This window comes from Engraulis encrasicolus, chromosome 4 (assembly GCF_034702125.1).
Source record: "Engraulis encrasicolus isolate BLACKSEA-1 chromosome 4, IST_EnEncr_1.0, whole genome shotgun sequence".
Classification (NCBI taxonomy): domain Eukaryota; kingdom Metazoa; phylum Chordata; class Actinopteri; order Clupeiformes; family Engraulidae; genus Engraulis; species Engraulis encrasicolus.
This window is the reverse complement of record NC_085860.1, coordinates 30,869,646-30,877,145: the sequence shown is the minus strand read 5'-3', so window position 1 is coordinate 30,877,145 and position 7,500 is coordinate 30,869,646. Positions and strand designations below refer to the sequence as shown.

General features: G+C 45.2%; 1 protein-coding gene across 2 annotated transcripts in view; it reads right to left on the bottom strand.

Annotated features, from left to right (window-relative positions):
- The window catches only part of sergef (secretion regulating guanine nucleotide exchange factor), a 36,362-nt gene that overhangs the window by 21,921 nt on the left and 6,941 nt on the right, over positions 1–7,500 (bottom strand). The gene's annotated exons all lie outside the window — the stretch shown is intronic.

Genomic DNA, 7,500 nt, shown 5'->3' with positions numbered 1-7,500 from the left:
TGTATGTTCTCTATTAATTTTAAAAATAAATCACCCCTCTTTGCATCTGCACTTATTGTTCTGCATATTTCCTGTGCATTTTGTATTTGCTTGTGATGTTGGCTTGATTATGTCCTCTTTTGAGAGTCGCTTTGGTTATAAAGCGTCTGCCAAATGCAATGTAATGTGTGTGTGTGTGTGTGTGTGTGTGTAGGGGGGGTGGGGTTCGACACACTTGGGCAGTAGCAGCAGCAGCATTTTCCATTTAGCACAAACAAAAACACCCTGCAGGTATGGAATCACTCATGTCAGGACAGGAGCTCAGCGGACAGGGAGGACACTACATGGGGTGCAAGTCAATATCGCTCCTTCTGACCTTCCCTATGCCCTCCAGCCCTCTGCCTCGATGTTGCCCCTCCTCCCATGGAGGAAGCGGGCAACATGGGCAGGGCAGGTCCGCTTCTACAACGTCTCGTCGCCTTCCGCTGCCCTCCCACCTTTTCGTGTATTGAGATATAGTAGAGGCATTGAGGTATACTAGACCTGTTCTCAAAGTGAGGGGCTAATGAATGACGCTACACCCTGGGGGTATACTAAGAACATATTTAAAGGGACACTGTGTGAGATTTTTAGTTGTTTATTTCCAGAATTCATGCTGCCCATTCACATGCTGCCCATTCACTAATGTTACCTTTTTCATGAATACTTACCACCAGCATCAAATTCTAAGTATTCATTATACATGAAAAGGGGGATATTTTCCTGATGGTCCGCCATTTTGAATTTCCAAAAATAGCCATTTTTAGCTGCAAAAATGACTGTACTCGGACCATACTAGAAAATATTTTTTTAATACTTAGTAAACTTTCATGTAAAGATCTAATTTGGCAATAGGCAGCCCAGTTTCAATAAGCAGCGTAGTTGCAGCATACCTTTTTTTTTTTACCATTTCCTGCACGGTGTCCCTTTAAGGTGATAAAGCAGATTAAGTTAACCAACAGGAAGTGGTAAACCTGCTAATAGATATACCTGCAGGCATCATTTAGGCACCACGAGATTAACTTCACCTGGTTTACTACTTAACCAGCTTCTTAGTATACACCCCAGAGCAGGCTGAAGCTGATCTGTGATATTTAGCTACAGCAGTGTTTCTCAAAGTGGGGCGTAAGCCCCCCTGGGGGGGCGCGAAGGCATCACAGGGGGGGCGTGTGACATCTGATTTTGGGTTTTTCCCCCCCAAGGAAATGATTAATTATAACTTAATTATAAACATTATATTATTAATTGTATAGGAAATGAACACACATCTGCATTCCACTGCAGTCCCTCTTTGTTTTATCTCACCAGTCACCTTTCCTTTGATTATTCACAACGTAGCGATCGTAAAATCGGTCTGTGCGAGTACTGCAGTTGCTTGGCGGGGGGGCTCGGAAGCATCCAGACCCTCCGAAGGGGGGAATGACGGGAAAAGTTTGAGAACCACTGAGCTACAGTAATCAAAGCACAACCTGCTTGTTATTCAGCCCCTCATCACACTGACCAACAGTGGCGCACATCGTTGGCAAATACCATATACGTAGATGACAGTTAGGAGGGTGTCCTTGCAAAAAATTCTACTCCATTAGGTGTTAGTGGCCCAAAATGTTTGAGAACTCCTGATGAGCCCTCGAGCCTCACAGCATGAGGAAGTTTGGGTCAATGGCGTTTTAGTAGTAGCACATGTCAGAGTGGTGCAATCACAGCTAATGCCTACGTATGGATTATTTTATTTTGTCCATAGCGGATTATCTAAGAAGCATTGGCCTACTCATTGCAGTATGTTAATTACCAATTACTTATTAATTTATGGGCATCAGCAGTGGTTGTACCAACTGAGGTCTGAGCCCAAAAAACATCATTGACCCATTTATATGCACCCATTCTCTTCTAGGGGGGTAAATAATAATCGATATCAATCGAAGGCAATCGAATCAAAGCGTATCGTATCTTGAGCAATTCTTAAGTATCGAATCGCTGCCCCCTGCCCAATGCCTTAGCTATTAATTGTGCAACAAAATAGAAGTGGAAAAGTCATTGAAAAAAAATCGAATCGTATAGTATCGTGGGCCATTCTTAAGTAGCGAGAATAATCAAACTGTTGCCTTAAGAAATTGATATTGAATCGTGTCATCATGGAAGCTGTGATTTACACCCCTACTCTCTTCACAACACAAGCCTCTGTTGGCCGCGGCCCCACATTAGAGCTGATCTATTCCTCAGACTGGCTGCTATCTATGGCTGCCATTGTCTATCTGCGGCATGATTGACAGGCCAGACATCAACGCAGCCAACACTTATCTTATTTGGTTGAACTCCAACAGACCTATGAGGGTAGCAGATTATCAATTCGACTGGGAAAAACATAACATGTGGAAAGGAAAACTAAAATGCTGGAGGTATTGTATTGTGTGTCATCTGAATTGAAAGCATTACGTTTTTTGTGTTGTTCTGTGTTCAACTTCTAGAGACAAATTAATCTGTAACTGTGGGATTGGGCAGCTGTGGCATAATAGTTCAGGAGATGGGCTTTAGAGGGTTGCAGGTTTGAATCCCACCCTTCCACTCCGTATCTCACTCCATGGCTAGAGTGCACTTGAACAAGGCACCTATCGCCACACTGCTCCAGGGACGGTAACCAAATACCCTGAAATATCTGCATGGCGCTTTGGATAAAAAGCGTTAGCTAAGTAAAATATACTGTTAAGGAATGGGAAACATATAGAAAAGACATACCAAAAACACCACAGTTGTGTAATTTACATGTCGTCTGAAAACATTGACATGATCATCTTGTCTTACGCACTGGCATATATGGCAACACTTGTCGGCGGAATATTTGGCAACACTTTATTATACTTTATTAGACAAGAGTCTTCAAACTTCATGTATAAACGGTTGCTCAAATGTTTTTAAATAAAATACAGTTACACTTTACATGCCCAATCCTAACCCAACGGTACAGCTCAAGCCCGTAATGCAACATACTTTTTTACACTGTAACTAATGTAACACTGTAACTCTTTTACACTGAAGTGAATGTAGCAAAGATCATAAAAAAATACAGTGACAGCAAAGCCTAAGTATAGTGTGACCCAATATTCTTATTTTGCCGTTTCTCTGTATGACCTTATCGCCCATCTGAACAACACAGACTCAACAATAGGGGTCATATCAGCCGTCTGCCTTCCCAGAGGGTCCCTCCCAGCATCTGGCAACATCATCTGTGTCACTGTCAAGAGTGTCAATACAAATACACCATCAGGCACAGAGGCAGCACTGGGGACACATTGGTCATGCACAGCAGAATAGGGCACATGAAAGACGGAGGGAGAGAAAGGGAGGGAGAGAAGGGAGGAAGGGAGAGAGGAAGGAGGGGTGGAGAAAAGTGGCAACGAGGGAAATGATATTGGAGACAAAGGGAGAGAAGAGGGGAGAGGGATTAAGAGGAGGGGAATAGGGGAGGAGAAGCCATGAGAGAACTAGAGAGAGAGAGAGAGAGAGAGAGAGAGAGAGAGAGAGAGAGAGAGAGAGAGAGAGAGCACGAGAGCACGCGCGCGCGCGAGAGAGAGAGCACGAGAGCGCGCGCGCGAGCGCGAGAGAGAGAGAGAGAGAGAGAGAGAGAGAGAGAGAGAGAGAGAGAGAGACTATATGTTGTATGTAGGATGTGAATGTAGGAGAGAAAGAAGAGGATAGCCAAACTGCAAACCAATACATTATTCTGGACAATACATAATGAGGATGGATAGATAGAGAAGGGAGGAGACAGACAGGGTCAGGATGAAGAAAGAGATAGCCAGAGAGCAGCAGACATGAGGAAGTAGACTCTGCAAGTGTGTGTGTGTGTGTGTGTGTGTGTGTGTGTGTGTGTGTGTGTGTGTGTGTGTGTGTGTGTGTGTGTGTGTGTGTGTGTGTGTGTGTGTGTGTGTGTGTGTGTGTGTGTTTTCCAATCTCCCATAAATTTATTTTAATTACCATTCCACACATTTGCAGATGACACACTATATAGATTTTGTGTGAAGAGTGACAATATTGTACTTGCAATAGTTATGCCAATTAATTAGTCTGAATTGATTTTAATTAAATGGAGAGATGTCAGAGAGAGAGAGAGAGAGAGAGAGAGAGAGAGAGAGAGAGAGAGAGAGAGAGATAGAGAGAGAGAGAGAGAGATGGAGAGAAAGAACGTTAAGGCAGACTCAGACAGAGAGAAAGAGATCGAGACAGTGTCAGGGTGAGAGAAGAGAATAGCGAGTGAGAAATGGTTAGAGAGAAACAAAGAAAGACCGAGAGAGACAGAGGCAGACGAAGGCAGAAGCGAGGGAGGGAGAGTGAAAGAGCAGTGGAGAAGGACAGAAAGAGACAGAGGCAGACAGGTAGGCGAGAGAGAGAGAGAGAGAGAGAGAGTGAGAGAGAGAGAGAGAGAGAGAGAGAGAGAGAGAGAGAAATGGAAAGAGGTAGACAGAGAAAGCCAGAGAGAGGGAGAGAAAGAAAGAGACAGAGAGAGGGAAAGAGAGGTAGACAGAGAAAGAGAGAGAGAGAGAGAGAAAGAAAAAAAGAAAGAAAGAAATAGAAAGATATGTGGACAGAGAAAGCAAGAGAGAGGGAGAGAGAGAGGGAGAGACAGAGGGGGAGGCGGACAGAGAGACAGAGGGGGGGAACGAGAGACAAAGGGAGAGAGGGAAGAGGTGTTGGAGATGGAGAGCTGCCAGTCTGGGGTGAGCAGTAGGCCATAAATCAGGCTGGGCGGGTGTCTGGGCGGGTGTCTGGGCGTGGGGGTCACATGAGAGTGACCTCTTTATAGACCCCGCTGCTCCTCCCCACAGTTTCACCACACACACACACACACACACACACACACACACACCTCGTCACTGATCTGGTCCAGTCTGTGTGTGTGTGTGTTTATGTATGTGTGTGTGTGTGTGTGTGTGTGTGTGTGTGTGTGTGTGTGTGTGTGTGTGTGTGTGTGTGTGTGTGTGTGTGGAGTGAGGTATGGTATGGATCACCTGCGTATAGCAGCCCTGCCTCCCTGCTCACCACAACACATCATACCCGGCTGATGGGGAAACACATCCCTCACTACACTACACATGTGAATGGGTCTGGGAGAGCCCAGCAGAGGCCAGCAGAGTACATGAGCATGCTCACATAAATGTGACTGATTGTGTGTGTGTGTGTGTGTGTGTGTGTGTGTGTGTGTGTGTGTGTGTGTGTGTGTGTGTGTGTGTGTGTGTGTGTGTGTGTGTGTGTGTGTGTGTGTGTGTGTGTGTGTAATATGAGTGTGCATTGCAATATATGATGGATAGGGTACCAAGAGAGCTATTGAACATGTAGGTATGTGTAGTGCGTCCGCGCACGTGTGCGCGCGCGCGCGCGCGCGTGTGTGTGTGTGTGTGTGTGTGTGTGTGACTTTCAGTTTATAGGCATGAGAGTGACAAAGATGAAAAAAGTTATTCTTCTCAAAACTATGCTGCCTGAAAGCCAGAAGTTTGTTTTTCCCTTCATCCTATTTTTTTTTAAAGTTGAAGGAAGGTCATGGCAAGTTAGAGCCTGAGACAGGACAGTGGAGGACAACCTTGGTTTCCTCACTAGACCACAGTACCAGAACATTCACCAAAGAGAACGACAGAGCTCCAGAAACAAGACACAGTTTCTTGAAAGTGCTGTTGGTAACCACTTAGCAACTTACCTAAGGAAAATTGCAATGCAACGAAATACTGAAAGCTAGTAGCCTGATTATCATTGACTTTCAAATCTCTTTGGTTTGCTACTGGACGAGGCCAGAAAAGGCTGTGTCAAAGTTGAAACCTAACATTTTCTTAGTCCTAAAAGCATTTTGTCCTAAGCCCTTTTTGGGAAAGGGTGTCCTCTGCCTATTAAATCCTAAATATCTCAGCCTCCAAAGCACATACAAACATGAAATGATATATATTGAAAAGCTAGGACTCTTGTTTTGCCTTAGAATGTGTTCATTTAGCTCTAACTTACCCACATTTTTAATAAAACAGCTCAAATCTCAAGAACCTGAATGCAGCGTATATGTGTCTCCAGGACACAATGGGTTAAACCATGTCACTGCCTTGAACACGCCTCTTCCCAGGGCCGTTGGAGCTGCTCAAAGTTGATTGCTTCCCGACAAAGTGGGTGGAGTTCCCGATTTCGCCGGAGCTCAGAAACAATATTTGTATTGCTCCTGGTCTGACTAGAAGTAAGGAGTGCGTGGCCTGGCTAGCAAGTTGGTAACTCAGCTAGCAACAATGCTGTTGAGAAACGCATCCCAGACTGGAAAATTACAGTCTTGACCTTATCGTCATCCACAAGACATGACACACTCCCTCCAATTCCGGGCCAGGCGTACCCCGACACCTCACCAACCTGACACACACTTCACCCCAGGAGCCAAATTCAATGGGGCTATGGTTCAAATATGCATCATACTTTGCTTGTTTATACAGTCTATTAAGTTTCTATAACAAAAAGCTCAATTTTGGCACTTTGCACTGTCGCATTGTGAGAAGAAAGAAGCCGAAATGTCTGTTTACTGAGCATTGATCAGTATGACACTGTGAGCTGAGTACAGGGGTGTCAAACTCAAATTGACCAAGGGCCAAAATCAAAATCTGGAGCGAAGTCACAGGCCAAACTCAATATTTTATTTTAAAAAAGACTAAAATTATGCACACACAATTAGTACTCAAATGTGCCTGCACATATTCTGTTGCATATGAGTGTGATTTGTTTCACTGGGCCCACTCATATTCTTGTGACACACCATGTAATGTTCAAGTCTTAATACACTATACATTGTATAGTGTATTAAGACTTGAACATTACATTGTGTGTCACTATACATGAATGGTGCATTGTAATGGTGGGCCACATTTTAAATGATCTCGCGGGCCAAATAAAATGACTCCATGGGCCAAATTTGGCCACCGGGCCTAAGTTTGACCTCCCTGCACTACAGCCATGCCTGTGCCTGTTCCATGTGCTACTCCCATGCCTGTGCCTGTTTCCTGGCAAACGCGGTGCGGTGAAGCTGTGGAGGATACCGGTGGGCAGAGAGAGGAAGGCTCTTCCTAAGGCACATTCTCTCTCTCCGTCTTTCTCTCTCTCCGTCCCCCTCTCCTTTTCCTGTCTTTATCTACATCTCTCTCTCCATCTCTCTCTGCCTCTCTCACTCCTACCCTCCCCTCCTCCTTCTGTTTGCCTCTCCCCACATCCTCTTATCGGCGCGCAGGGGAGCGCAGGGGAGTGCGGGAGAGGAAGTGGGCCCTCTCAAACGGCCAGGAGAGACCAAACGCACATCATCACTCTCTGTCACACTTGCACACCACAGGAAACTCAAAACATTATCTTTCCCAAACACGCGGCGTTGACACGAACTCACACCACAACACACAGCACCACATACACGCACACACGCATGCACGCATGCACACACACACACACACACACACACACACACACACACACACACACACA